This window comes from Dama dama, chromosome X (genome assembly GCF_033118175.1).
Source record: "Dama dama isolate Ldn47 chromosome X, ASM3311817v1, whole genome shotgun sequence".
Classification (NCBI taxonomy): domain Eukaryota; kingdom Metazoa; phylum Chordata; class Mammalia; order Artiodactyla; family Cervidae; genus Dama; species Dama dama.
Genome location: NC_083714.1, coordinates 30,990,793 through 31,006,413, shown reverse-complemented (window position 1 = coordinate 31,006,413; position 15,621 = coordinate 30,990,793). Strand labels below are relative to the sequence as shown.

General features: G+C 36.8%; 1 pseudogene; it reads right to left on the bottom strand.

The window, feature by feature from the left end:
• Positions 1 to 2,425: 2,425 nt before the first annotated feature.
• On the bottom strand, positions 2,426 to 15,009 carry LOC133052599 (Y-box-binding protein 1-like; annotated as a pseudogene).
• Positions 15,010 to 15,621: the final 612 nt, after the last annotated feature.

Genomic DNA, 15,621 nt, shown 5'->3' with positions numbered 1-15,621 from the left:
TTACTTTGCCAACAAAGGTCTGTCTAGTCAAGGCTATGGTTTTTCCAGTGCTCATGTATGGATGTGAGATTTGGACTGTGAGGAAAGCTGAGTGCCGAAGAATTGATGCTTTTGAACTGTGGTGTTGGAGAAGACTCTTGAGAGTCCCTTGGACTGAAAGGAGATCCAACCAGTCCATCCTAAAGGAGATCAGTCCTGGGTGTTCATTGGAAGGACTGATGCTGGGGCTGAAGCTCCAGTACTTTGGCCACCTGATGTGAAGAGCTGACTCACTGGAAAAGACCCTGATGCTGGGGGAGGATTGGGGGCAGGAGGAGAAGGGGACGACAGAGGATGAGATAGCTGGATGGCATCACCGACTCGACGGACATGAGTTTGAGTGGACTCCGGGAGTTGGTGATGGACAGGGAGGCCTGGCGTGCTGCATTCATGGGGTCACAAAGAGTCGGACACGACTGAGTGACTGAACTGAACTGAACTGAACTGAGATGATAGGAAATTCAAATTTGACAACACATATAGCAAGAAACCTGTGTTGGGAAGATTGCCCTGGAGGAGGGCATGGCAACTCATTCCAGTATTATTGCCTGGAGAATCCCCATGGACAGAGGAGCCTGGCAGGCTACAGTCCATGGGGTTGCAGAGGCGAACCTGACTGAGCGACCAAGCACATCACAGATGGCAAGAAAATGGTAGAACAGGTATGATGTAGAATTATTTGCTCTGATAAAGAGAAGCAATACGTATGTCCAATCAAGGATTTCCTCCCAAAACACACAATGAACTTCTTCAAATCAGTTTAATAAGACTGCTCAAGTCAGATTAGCTTAAACAGGTTCTTCCCTATAGATGACGCCCAATCTCCAATAAACATATTAATATGTAGTCAGCATCAATTAGTCATTAAAGGAATGATAATTAAAATTAGAAAGAGGAACTATTAAATGCTTGTAATAATGCCGAAATTTTTAAAAGCAGATAGATAGTACACAGTTTTTGTTAAGATGTATGACAACCTGATTTCCTATATACACCTGGTAGAGTAAACTGGTACATTCACTTTGGAAAAGCATTTGGCAATAACTAATGTAGTTGACTATATGTAAACTCACTAGTCCAGGATTTCCATTTCATTCCTGGTATATTAATTCTCATTGCTGTGTAGTTTCTATTCTTTGAATATACTAAAGCTTATGTATTCATTCTACTGTATGTATATAAAGACATATAAAGTTTGAAACCAAGGGGAACTAATCTGTGAAGCTAAAAGTCAACACTGGTCATTTTTGGTTGAGTGTGCTCCAATGCTGTTGAAAATATTATATTTATTGGCTTGAATGATGGTTATCCATGTATTCACTTTGAAAATTCATCTAATTATATACTTATGATTTATGCATCAATAAAATATTGTATGTTGTGTGTTATACATGCATATTGTACTTATATATTAAGGGAAATTTTAAGATAACAAAAAGTTATGGTCTTGTGGCTTAGACAGTCAAGAGTCTGCCCACAACTTGGAAGACCAGGGTTCGATCCCTGGGTCAGGAAGATCCCATGGAGAAGGAATGGCAACCCACTCCAGTATTCTTGCCAAGAGAATTCCATGGACAGAGGAGCCTGGCGGACTACAGTCCATGGGGTCGCAAAGAGTCGGACACACTTTCCAAACTAAAATGTTCACATTATTCTTGTTCTATTGATCTTACTGTATACGGTTTTACTGTTGGATTTGTTCAATGTTTATTATTTTCTAGATTTATTGAGTTAAATAGGATTTGACTTTCCCATTAGAGAGCAAAATCCTGAGCACTAGGATAATCTTCATATTCATTCATGGATCTCTCCTTAAACAAAAGATACCTTGGTCCCAAAACCTTTGGTCATTGCTCTTGTATCTCCATTTCTTGTATGAAGGATGCACCAATACACACATATTCCATGTTTGTGTGTGCTAGGTTGAAAATTGTATGTATTTTTAACTTCCCAACATTATCACCTTAAATTTCCACTATTATGTATTAATTATTAAGACTTTTTAATTATTTAAGACTTTTATTAACAGGTGCTTACAGTTTGTTGACTTTTTTAAAAAATCAAGCTGTAAACTTTTATTACAAATTAGAAATGGCGTTTTAAAAATATCAAAACTTGACCAAATATTAAACAATATTAAACAATTTTAATAAAAGGTATATAAAGAAAAACCAGGCTCTTCAGAAAAAAAAACACACACCGTTTTTATTAACAAAAAGAAATGTCTTTATCTAAAAATAATAAAAACTCCATGCTGAATAGATAATGCAGACAGTTCTGGTTATCTGTTCAACAGACAAAAAGCAAGAACTTATGATCTTCTGTTCCAATATTTTATTCATTTCTAATTGCTGGAATTTCATGTTAATTACTTCTTGTTGAATGACTAAACCAAATGATGGTAGAGATGATTAACTGTCATTGACTCAGCTCCTTCCTGCTCAGTCTAGGAAGCAGACAGATTCTTAGCTTATGGATCAGCTGCTTTTGTTTCTTTCCCATCTCCTGGTTGAGCATCTGTATCAGTAATTGAGGTTGCAGCAGTACCAAGGTTGAAGTGGTTGCTGACCTTGGGTCTCATCTTGATTTTCTTTATTTTCTTCATTGCTGTCCTCTCTGGGCTGTGTTTGGCGAGGAGGGCCCCTGTAGAACTGTGACCTAGGTATAATCCCATAGTTATTCTGTCTCACTGGTCTACTTTGTTCTATCGCACCCTGGTTGTCAGCACCCTCCGTCACTTCCCCTGCAAAGGATGGTTGGAACACTGTGATCATTGTCCATAGGGTCTCCATACGTACTAAAGCGGGAACCTTCACCTGCCATAGGGCCTAGCATTCAGGAGTATTCTCCGATCTCTCATTCTCTTCCTCCTTCTCACTGTTCTGCTAATTGTGCTGGTAACTGGGTGGACATGGATAACTTCCCTAATGGTTCAGTTCAGTTCAGTTCAGTTACACAGTCATGCCCGACTATTTGCAACCCCATGAACCACAGCACACCAGGCCTGCCTGTCCATCACCAACTCCCGGAGTCTACCCAAACCCATGTCCATAGAGTTGGTGATGCCATCCAACCATCTCATCCTCTGGTGTCCCCTTCTCCTCCTGCCCTCAATCTTTCCCTGCATCAAAGTCTTTTCAAATGAGTCAGCTCTTCACATCAGGTGACCAAAGTATTGGAGTTTCAGCTTCAACATCAGTCCTTCCAATGAACACCCAGGACTGATCTCCTTTAGGATGGACTGGTTGGATCTCCTGGCAGTCCAAGGGACTCTCAAGAGTCTTCTCCAACACCACAGTGCAAAACCATCAATTCTTTAGCTCTCAGCTTTCTTTATAGTCCAATTCTCACATCCATACATGACCACTGGAAAAATCATAGCCTTGACTAGACGGACCTTTGTTGGCAAAGTAATGTCTCTACTTTTTAATATGCTATCTGGGTTGGTCATAACTTTCCTTCCAAGGAGTAAGTGTCTTTTAATTTCATGGCTGCAATGCCATCTGCAGTGATTTTGGAGCCCAAAAAAATAAAGTCAGCCACTGTTTCCACTGTTTCCCCATCTATTTGCCATGAAGTGATGGGACCAGATGCCATGATCTTAGTTTTCTGAATACTGAGCTTTAAGCCAACTTTTTCACTCTCCTCTTTCACTTTCATCAAGAAGCTCTTTAGTTCCTCTTCACTTTCTGCCATAAGGGTGGTGTCATCTGCCTATCTGTGGTTATTGATATTTCTCCCGGCAATCTTGATTCCAGCTTATGCTTCATCCAGCCCAGCGTTTCTCATGATGTACTCTGCATAAAGTTAAATAAGTAGGGTGACAATATACAGCCTTGACATACTCCTTTCCCTATTCGGAACCAGTCTGTAGTTCCATATCCAGTTCTAACTTTGCTTCCTGACCTGCATACAGGCTTCTCAAGAGGCAGGTCAGGTGGTCTGGTATTCCCATCTCTTTAGGAGTTTTCCACAGTTTGTTGTGATCTACACAGTCAAAGGCTTTGACATAGTCAATAAAGCAGAAATAGATGTTCTTCTGGAACTCTCTTGCTTTTTCTATGATTCAACAGATCTTGGCAATTTGATCTCTGGTTCCTCTGCTTTTTCTAAATCCAGCTTGAACATCTGGAAGTTCATGTGCTGTTGAAGCCTGGCTTGGAGAATTTTGAGCATTACTTTGCTAGCATGTGAGATAAGTGCCTCTGCCAGAGACTCCTGGACCGTCACAGTCTAACAAAACTTGCCCCACTGGAGAAGGCAATGGCAAACCACTTCAGTATTCTTGCCTTGAGAACCCCATGAACAGTATGAAAATTTGCTTTAGTAAATCTGAAAAATGCTGGTGCTCTGCAACTGACTTCGAAGCCTAGCAATGGTTTTAAGCACTTAATTCCTTGTATTAAATCCCTTTTCAGAAGAAATATCTAGAATGATTTTTATATCCCATATCTTGCTGATATAGTCTCAATATTATAATGTTTGAGGAAATAACTACTTTTAGCAAACATAACTAATCCAATTACATTTTCTTAGGTGAAGTGTTCAATTCAGCAAGTACATGTGCTTTTATTGTTTTTAAAGTTCATTTTTATCCTTATATCAGCTTACGTTGGGGCTTCCCTGGTGGCTTAGCTGTAAAGTATCTGCATGTAATACAAGAGCCACAGGAAACACGGGTTCGATCTCTGGGTCTAGAACATCCTCTGGAGAAGGGAATGGCTACCCATTCCAGGATTCTTGCCTGGAGAATTCTATGGACAGAGAAGCCTGATGGGCTGCGGTCCGTAGGGTCACAAAGAGTCAGACATGACTAATACTTTCACAGCTTATGCTAGGGCACATGTAAATTACAATTATTCATTGATCATCTACAGGCGTGCCTCTGAGATATTATAGGTTTAGTTGAGTCAAGCAAATTTTTTTGCTTCCCAGGACATATGAAAGTTATGTTCATACTGTACTATAGTCTATTAAGTATACAATAGCATTATGTGTAAAAAATTTATATACCTTAATTATAAAGTAATGCTGGGGGGGAAGGATATATTAGGAGTTTGGGATTAATATAGAGATCTATACACACTACTATATATAAAATAGATAACCAAAGGACCTACTGTATAGCACAGGGACTTATGCTGTTTTCCATAATAACCTATAACAAAGATTCTGAAATGGAATATGTATAATAAAAGGTATATGTATAATTAAATCACTTAGCTGTACACTTGAAAACTAACACAATGTTGCAAATTAACTATCAATAAAAATAATAATGTTGTTGGAAAAATGATGCCTATACACTTACTTGAGGAAGGGTTACCACAAACCTTCATTATGTAAAAAGCACTATCTATGAAGAGTGATAAAGCAAAGTACATTAGAACAAGATATGCTGTACTATCTTTTTAACATTGTTCTATGTCCTGGTGTTATAAGAATATTTTATAACATACTTTTTACTTATAATATTATATTAGAAATTATAATCCTTGGTTTGGCAACTAAGACTTCTTTTGTTATAAGGACAATTGGATTAAGTAAAATATTGTCTTATTTTATTCCACACTATAACCTGTCATATTGTAAGAATTGATTGCATTATAAACTTTACCATTTACTTAATAAACATAATTTCCTTCTATGTACAAAAATCTATGTTTGTTTGCAGAGTTACAAAGATGAATGCAATGTGGTCCATTTTGCAATACACACACAACCCAAGCGACAAGGATAAGCATAGTCATGGCAAATTATAATGAGTTTAGCTTATGTTGAACTCAACATAGAAGTATTAAAAAATGGCAAACTACGATAGCATAACCAAAGGGTTTCTTTCTGCATCAAGAGTTGAATAAACCTTGACATTTGAATAGAAATGTTATCTGCCCCTAATTTGAATTCAATCAAGGCTAACAAGGAAGAAGGACATTTTGGATATACAGAACAGCTAGAAAATAATATAAATGCATCAAAATCAAAGCACTATTAGGTAATCAAAAATATTACATGATATTGAAGTATAAATTTTATGCTATCAGGATGAGTTTGAGTTTTATTCTCTAGGCAATCAGAAGCCAATAAAAGAGAGTTCGCAGTGGAAAACATGATCAAAGTTGAATTTAGAATTCCAGTGGTAATAGGAATTATGGAATAGAGGAGAGAATAATAGGTGTTCTGAAAATACCAATATCCTTCCTTTTCCTTGTCCTTAATGTCCATTTTGCAAAGGTGATGCTGTGTCATTGACATAACTGCTGGAGTGTAAGCGCTTGACATTAAACTTTTAAAATTATTGATTGTAATGTAAGTGTCTGATATTAAGTTTTTGATTGCCAAGGCATCCATTTCAAAGACATCCATCTCAAACATATTGTCAGCTATGTGACATAGCTCAACTAAATGAAAAACCAGGCTGCCCCACCATGAGGTTTTCCTTTTAAAACCCTGAATAACCTAGGTTTACTGACAGTGACCTCTCTTTTTCCTTCCCATGCTCTAATTCCCACTCTTATGCTTAAATTTTCCAATAAAGAGTGAACCTGTGAAGTCTTAGGCATCCCTCTTTTGGACACCAATAAAGGCAGAGCTCCAGGTTGGCATGCTTTCTCTCTATTTCCTCATGACTTTGCTATGTGGCCTTTGAGTGTGCCATCCATGTACCTTCTAGGACCTCTGTCTGAGTAATACATATCTTTTTTTTTTTTTTTTTTACTGCTACATCCTTTTATTTCACATACTACAAAAATAATGTTCATGACAGGAAATTTAGAAACTAGAGAAAAACAGAAAACAAGACAATAAAAATCACCCAGAGGTGATTATTAAGGCTTTCATCCAGAGAAAACACTGAGTAATACATATCTTTTTTCACAAAAGTTCCTTGATGGATTTTTTGCTGATGTGCATCTTGCAATCAAAACAAGAACCACAAGAGCCTGTCCAGCCACAACACTGACTTTGGTTGGGAAGATATCTGTGGGGGATCTCATAAGTACATCAAACATTCCTAGACAACAGTGTCACTATTGATATGCTGAGAATGACAGTGAAAACCTGGCTTATAACAAAAATGAGGTACTTAACAACTGAAATGCTTCAGAAGTGAAAATGAAAGTGAAGGTGGCTCAGTCATGTCCAACTCTTTGCAACACCATTGACTACACAGTCCATGGAATTCTCCAGGCCAGAATTCTGGAGTGGGTAGTCTTTCCCTTCTCCAGGAGATCTTCCCAACCCGGGGATCGAACCCAGGTCTCCCGGATTGCAAGCAGATTCTTTACCAGCTGAGCCACAAGGGAAGTTATTTAGACAAAGGTCCAAACCAATCTTTCAAAAATAATATTTTTTTGAATTCTGCTAAGTATAATGAGAAATATTAATGCATGACTTCATGAACTCATACATGGTTTGTTACCTTAATATTATAATATTAATGTTTTGTTTTTTCAAAAAAGCGTGCCCATTATTTGTATAGTTGGTCTAAATTCTACCCATTTGTATACTTTGTCTAATGACATTGTTGATCAATTTACTTTTTGAATAAATTTGGCCTATTATCAAATCCTCAATAAGCAGTGAAAACTGAGAAATCCTCCAAGCTAAAGAGAAGCATTAGTGATAGGATTTCAAACCTAAAATGGTTTATGACAGTCTATTTTATATTTAAGAAAATCAATGTAAAGTGTCTAGTAAAAGCTAGCTCATTACCTATATTTCTCCAATTTTTCAAGGGCAAATATAATGTCTCTGATATTTTCCCCTTATTATTCTTTCTTTGGCTCTCTTTTTTGTCATTGAACACATTTTGCTGGATCCCAAGGGATGAAAAGTTCATTTTAAAGTCAAATATATAAGCTGTAATTAGGTTCAGGACTTGATTTTTTTAGTGAAAAAGCTGAGGTCACAGTATAGTTCTGGTTTACCCTTATGGATAAAGATGTTAAGATCCCTTCTTATTAAGTTTTGTACTTTTTTGATCACATTCAAGAAAGAAACAAAAAATTCAATTATTTAATCACTGTGTCTTTTTCTATGATGGAGTAATGGAATCATCATATTATTCCTCTGTTTTTATTATCCATCTTCCTATGTTCTATTATGACTGATACAATGACAAAGTTAAAAACAATACTTTTTGTTCAATACTTCTGAGTGTCTTTGAATGCCATACTTTTGCACCAAACTAAACATTACTCTTAAAATTTATTATATTACCAAAACAGGGAAGTTCCTCATAAGGAAATATTTAAAGAGTTTTACTTTCTCAAATTACCCTTGGATTGACTAGTGAGTGAAAAACAATGTTCTTGACTCACTGGGTTTTAATTCTCCATCAGAGTTATCTCCAGAGAACTGCATTTCTACATCTAGGGAGACTCTTGCTTGTCATTCTTAATTGAGAGCAGCAGCCCAACTAACACAACAATGTAAAGAAAGACCATCAGTAAAAATGTCACATCAATATGAATTAAAGTAAATGGATTTTCTAGCTATCAGTGCATCTGTCAGGACATTGCCAGTCTAGATTCACATATCATATGTACGAACTGTTGATCATGGTTGATTTTTCCTGCTACAGTATGTACACCAACAATTAGAGCAATTGCCTGCATGTTATAAAATCAGTTGGCATAAAGCTATAATAAAAATTGTGTGATACTGCTGGAAGTATGAGCATACAGATTAACTGGTCAAAACAGCAATTATAGAAGGACAAAGAGAAGTTAATTATTTAGTATATGACAAATAGAGCATACCAAATTGGAATGAAAAAAATTACTCTTCAATCAAGTATCTTAGGATAAATAGTGATTTAGGAAACATACATATGATTTCTATAACTGCATCTGTATGTTTACTTCATTTTTTTTTTTACTTCAATAGGTACTTTACAGACTAAAGCAGTGCTTTAAAGCCAGGAGATACATGTCAGAATAGCTTTTTCAGCTCTCTCAAAATATGCATTACAGCTGTATTCACTTGAAAAAATTGGGCAAACTAAAATATCAAAAACAGAAGATGTTATGTATTGGTACATCAAATTAAAAGACTATAATGGAAAAGATATAAGAATAACACCTAATTTTATTGATATGAAAAAATATCATAATATAATATTGAGAAAATTGACCAGGATACAAAACTACACGTGTAGTATACCAGAGGTAGGAAGAAAAAGAGAGAGAAGAATTAGAGAAAATACACCACAGAACAATAATGATTATTCCTAGATACTGGAATTAAAATAGATTTTTCCTATTTCACTTACTCTGTTACCTTTGCTTATCTATATTTTCTAATTTGTCTTCCCTTGGTACATACTTCTTTTACATTAATAATATTATCAAAGTTAGAAGAAAGACTGAGTTATGTATTATGTGTTATAAATAATAAATAGGGCTTCCCTGATAGCTTACTTGGTAAAGAATCTGCCTGCAATGCAGGGGACCCCAGTTCAATTACTGAGTTAGGAAGATCCCCTAGAGAAAGGATAGGCTACCCACCCCAGTATTCTTGGGCTTCCCTTGTAGCTAAGCTGGTAAAGAATCTGCCTGCAATGTGGGAGACCTGGGTTTGATCCCTGGGTTGGGAAGATCCCCTGGAGAAGGGAAAGGCTACCCACTCCAGTACTGTGGCCTGGAGAATTCCATGGACTGTATAGTCTGTTGGGTCACAAAGAGTGGGAAGTGACTGAGCGACTTTCACTTTCATACAAAAGTAATGCATTATATTATATTTAATGTGCAATTTCATATTATGTATTAGGGTTTCCCCAGTGACTCAGATGGTAAAGAATCTGCCTGCAATGCAGGAGACACAGGTTCGATCCCTGGGTTGGGAAGATCCCCTGGAGAAGGAAATGGCAACCCACTCCAGTATTCTTGCCTGGAGAATTCCATGGACAGAGGATCCTGGAGGGCTACAGTCCATGGGGTCACAAAGAGTCAGACACAACTGAGCAACTAACACACTAATATTATATATTATTTATATTCTGTATTATATGTGATATATTTCTATATTACTATAAATTTTATTCTGTATTATATAATTTCTAAATTGTATTGTATAATTTATATAATTTCTATATTATATATAATATGTGCAATTTCTATAACCAGTTCTATTTCACCTAACATAATTATTTTTACTTACCTTTCTTTTTACTCTGTCAGCATGATATAAATATAACCTGTTGAACAGTGAAAATTGAAAAATCCAGTCAACTGTGCCTCTTTTCCACACATTTCTGTCTGTGAAGTGAATTAACTGAAAGGTTGGATGACTTATAGAAATAATGATAGAATACATTGGTAAATGAAAACTGTATCTGTCAAACTATAATCATTATAGATCTTTAAAATTGCAAAAGACTTTAGACATCATATAATATAATCCTATCTTTCTGGAAATGAGAAAACTGATTAATCAGTAGTCTTTTTGAAATATAGTATGGACTTTGAACATGTATTTCTCAAAAGACTGTATAGGAAACAGTGGAAACAACATAACAAGCCATACAAATTAAGAAGCAAGCCAGTGAAACACCAGCTACAATGTTCTGGTAATTCTTTCCAGGTCTATGTAATTTTGGATTAAACTAAACTGTCCCTTTAGAGACAAGGTAAAAATCAGACCTAAGGAGTTGTTTTCAAAAGGAAAGGCTGATCATCTTGTTCTCCATGGCTTATCCTCATTCTTAAACTTGTATAAACATTTCTGAGCCTCATAGAAAAACGGTCTTCACTGTTATGGTGGTCAGATTTCAAGCAAATTAAAATTCCCAAGTAATTCACACGGAACTAAAGCAATGGGGAAAAATAAAAGATCCACAAGTTCCAAAATCTTACTACAATTGGAAGACTCTGCCCATAAAACAGAAAGAAGCACAATGTATTGAAATTTCGATGAGGTGGTAGATTGAAGGCAGAATCACCATGATGATACCAGAGGCATACAGAATTAGAATAGAAAATAAAACCAATATAGAAAGTTTTGTTGTTATAAAACAATTGTCACAGTGGTAAAGAATCCGCCTGCAATACAAGAGACAAGGGTTCCATCCCTGATCTGGGAGGATCCCACATGCCAAGGAGCAACTGAGCCTATGTACCACAACTACTGAGTCTGTGCTCTTCATGCCCAGGAGCTGCAACTACTGAAGCCCAGGCACCGTAGAGCCTGTTCTCTACAATAAGAGAAACCACCTCAATAGAGTAGCCCCTGCTTTCTGCAACTAGAAAATAGCCCGTACAGCAATGAAGACCCAACACAGCCAAATTAATTAATTTAAAAAATTGTCTATTACTATTCAAACTGCATCCATTTTTGTAATCAAAATGTATGATTTTTTTTATTAATTAGTATTTTCTTTATTTAACACACATATATAGTGTATAGAGTCAAACATGTTTTTAAATTTTATTTATTTATTTATGTTGTTGTTGCTCAGTTGCCCAGTCATGTCCAACTCTTTGTGACCCCATGGGCTGCAACAGAGGCTTCTCTGTCCCTCTGCATCTCCTGAAGCCCCAAGTTCACATCCATTGCATCAGTGATGCCATCCTGCCATCTCATCCTCTGATGTCCTCTTCTCCTTCTGCCCTCAATCTTTCCCAGCATCAGGGGCTTTTCCAATGAGTCAGCTGTTCGCATTAGATGACCAAAACACTGGAGTTTCAGCTTCAATATCAGTCCTTACAACAAGTATTCAGGGTTGATTTCCCTTAAGATTGACTGGTTTGATTTCCTTGCTGTCCAAGGGACTCTCAGGAGTCTTCTTCAGCACCACAGTTTGAAGGCATCAGTTCTTCGATGCTATGCCTTCTTTACAGTCCAGCTCTCACAACTGTACATGACCACTAAGAAGACCAGAGCCTTGACTATAGAGACTTCTGTTGGCAGAGTAAGGTCTCTGCTTTTCAACATACTGTCTATGTTTGTCATAGCTTTCCTGCCAAGAAGCAATTGTCTTGTGATTTCATGACCGCAGTCATCATCTGCAGTGATTTTAGAACCGAATAAGAGGAAATCTGTCACTACTTCCACCTTTTCCCTCTCTGTTTGCCATGAAGTAACGGGGCCAGATGCCATGATCTTATTTTTTTTTGGTACTTAGTTTTAAACTAGCTCTTTCACTTTCCTCCTTCACCCTCATCAAAAGGCTCTTTAGTTCCTCTTCACTTTCTGCCATTAAAGTGGTAGTATCCACGTATCTGAGGTTGTCAATGTTTCTCCTGCCTATCTTGATTCTAGCTTGTAACTCATACAGCCCAGCATTTCTCATGATGTGCTCAGTGTATAGATTAAACAAACAGAGTGACAGCAGACAGCCCTGTCATACTCCTTTCTCAATCTTGAACCAATCAGTTGTTCCATACAGGGTTCTAACTGTTGCTTCTTGACCCGCATACGGGTTTCTCAAGAGACAGGTAACACGGTCTGGTATTCCCGTCTCTTTAAGAGCTTTCCACAGTTTATTATGATCCACACAGTCAAAGGCTTTGACATAGTCGATGAAAGAGAGGTGGATGTTTTTCTGAAATTCCCTAGCTTTCTGTATGATCCAGTGAATGTTGGCAATTTGATCTCTGGTTCCTCTTCCTTTTATAAACTGAGCTTGGCCATCTGGAAGTTCTTGGTTTGCATAATGCTGAAGCCTAGTGTGCAAGATTTTAAGCATGACCTTACTAGCATGGAAGATGTGTGCAATTGTCCAATGGTGAAATGGCAACCCATTCCAGTATTCTTGCCTGGAGAATCCCATGGATGGAGGAGCCTGGTAGGCTACAGTCTACAGGGTTGTGAAGAGTCGGACACGACTGAGCGACTTCCCTTTCCCTTTCCCTTTAGCACATTCTTTAGTACTACCCTTCTTGGGAATTGGGATAAGGATTGATCTTTTCCAGTCTTGTGGCTACTGCTGGGCCTTTCAGATTTGCTGACATATTGAATGCAACACCTTGATGGCATCATGCTTTAGAGTTTTGAATATTTCCACTGGAATTCATCACATCCACTAGCTTTATTAACAGCAGTGCTTCCTAAGGCCCACTTGGCTTTGCTCTCTGGTATGTTGGGCTCTGGGTGGCTGACCACACCATTGTAGTAATCGGGTTCTTTAAGATCTTTTTATTTATACCTGATGTATATTCTCACTAGACTTTCTTTCATATGATAACTTCTCCATTATTTTATCTCTCAGTTTATATTTATGTCTTCAATTGTTATTTTCAAGATAAGTAGATAGTTTATTTTCAAATTTTTTACATATTACAACTTCATTTCTGTTGTCATTCATTAAAACAACTTGGTTGGTAGAACTGCTTGGTTCCAAATTATATCAGCTCACATTCTCTGAATGTTTCTTTATGTCTTGCCCAGAATGTTTCAAGAGAGTAAATCTGATGACAGCTTGATTCCTTTTTTTCTTCTGTTTGAACCAATTTGCTTTTCAGGTCTTAACGCATAAACAATTGTTTTGTAAATATTTGAAATATTTTATTTTGCCCGGATGTGTCCATATGTGGGCCGTTTTCTCTTGAATCCATGGCTGTATGGTGATTGTGGCTTATTGATTGTAAAATATTTTTGAGCACTGTTGAAGTAATCCTAGTATGAAAACAAATAAATTAGGGTGTAGTCTTTAGCCATTGAATGATGATCATTTTTTTGGGGAAGGATTGATGCAAGGCTAGAACCTTATTTTTATCAGTTGCATGTATGAGTCATCAATTCATTACATGGGCCTAGTGACAAAGGATAGTGAGGGAAAGTGTTTACTTTTAGTTTTTATTCGTGTAAGGCTCAAACTGGGAATTTCTTCTCATATTATCTTCATTATTACTACTGTATATCATCTCCACTGCATCAGAAAATATTTTATCTTAGGCATTTTCAGCTTTTGAAGTTTAAAGCTTGACTTTGGAAAGAAGGTGCTGTACTGAGGCTCTGTAAATATTTAGAGTTTACTGTTTTAGGTTGAGACTAATTCAGTGATTTGATGTTGCAGGTGTGAATCTGTCTGATACCCAGTTACTGTCTGTCTGTCTTATAATGTGTCAGGGTAGATAAATAGGCCCATTATAAAGACTGAAAACATTAAAAATGTCAATAGTAATAAAGTCCAGAAACTGAACATATGTCATTATTATGTGTATTGTATACACCCTAATTTATATGAGTCTGATGGAATATGGATGATGGGAACTGGTTGCAAAAATCTACAAGTTAATGAAATTAAACTGTATTGTTTGTGATGGATGAAGTCTCAGTTACCAGGTGTTTAATAATAGTATAGATAATGCAAGAACTGAAAAGGGATTCTGGTTTAATTATGTGTTTTCTGTGTAGCTTTGCTAATGAATTTAATTGGTCTCTGGGAGATAGCACAACTGAGATGTCAAAAAACATTTTCAACCTCCCAATCCAAAGTGGAATGGCACTTTAAATAACAATCCTTGAGTAATAGTAAAAGAAATAATATTAGACAGATCTATTGAGATAAATACATGCAATTGTAACTAAAGCATAATATCATATAATTCTGTACAGCATCTGTGTATATAAACTATGAGAATTAATTCTTTGTATTTACTTTTTTTGATAATTCCCTGTTTTGAGTTTGATATATTAACAATTAAATCTCCTCTAAAAAAATATCAGGAGTATGCTGTTTGCTGTCCTCTAAGCCATATGCTTTTTAAACATTCCTATTAATTACTTTTACTTTTTCAAGTTTGATATATGCCAGCTGTCTTGGTTATTTTGGGTTGCTGTAACAAAAATTCCTTGGAAACACTTATTTCTTACTGTTCCAGCTTCATTGTCTGGTGACGGTTAACTTCCTGGTTCACAGATGGCCATCTTCTTGCTATATCCTTACATGTTGAAGGGGGAGAACTCTGGTCTTTCCAGTCTCTTATAAGGGAGCACTGTTCCCATTTTTGAGGGTTCCACCCGCATGCCTTAATTACCTCCCAAATGTCCCAGCTCCAAATACAAGCACACTGGGGACTTAGGCTTCAACATATGAATGTTGGGTGAAAACAAACATTCGGAGCATAGCACCAGCAAACTAAGGTATTTCATAAATTAAGATTGCTACATTATTATTTTCTAAAATTTATACATAAATGTTGGGGGCAAATGTAGAGGTTTTTCTCTACTTACATGCCAATATTGGAAGGTTTATCCATATTTTCACCATGATTTGGGCAATAGAGGATATTTTTCCCCTACCTTCTTAAGTGTTGTCTGTGCATGAGGCTTGAAGGAATATTGATGCTTTCTGGGTTAGACTTTGTATGAGAGATGATTACTAAAAATCTGACAGACTGATTTTTAAAAATTCAGCAGATAGAAACAGCAAGCAAAAGTCAGTGGTCTTTTTTTAAAAAATTATTTATTTGTTCATTTTTGGTTGTGCTGGGTCTTCATTGCTGTGTGGGCTTTTCCCTAGTGGCAAGCAGGTGTTACTCTCTAGCTGTAGTGAATGAGTTTCTCGTTGCAGTGGCTTCTCTTGTTGCGGAGTGGGACTCTAGGGTGTGTGGGCTCAGTAGTTGCAGTTCCCGGGCT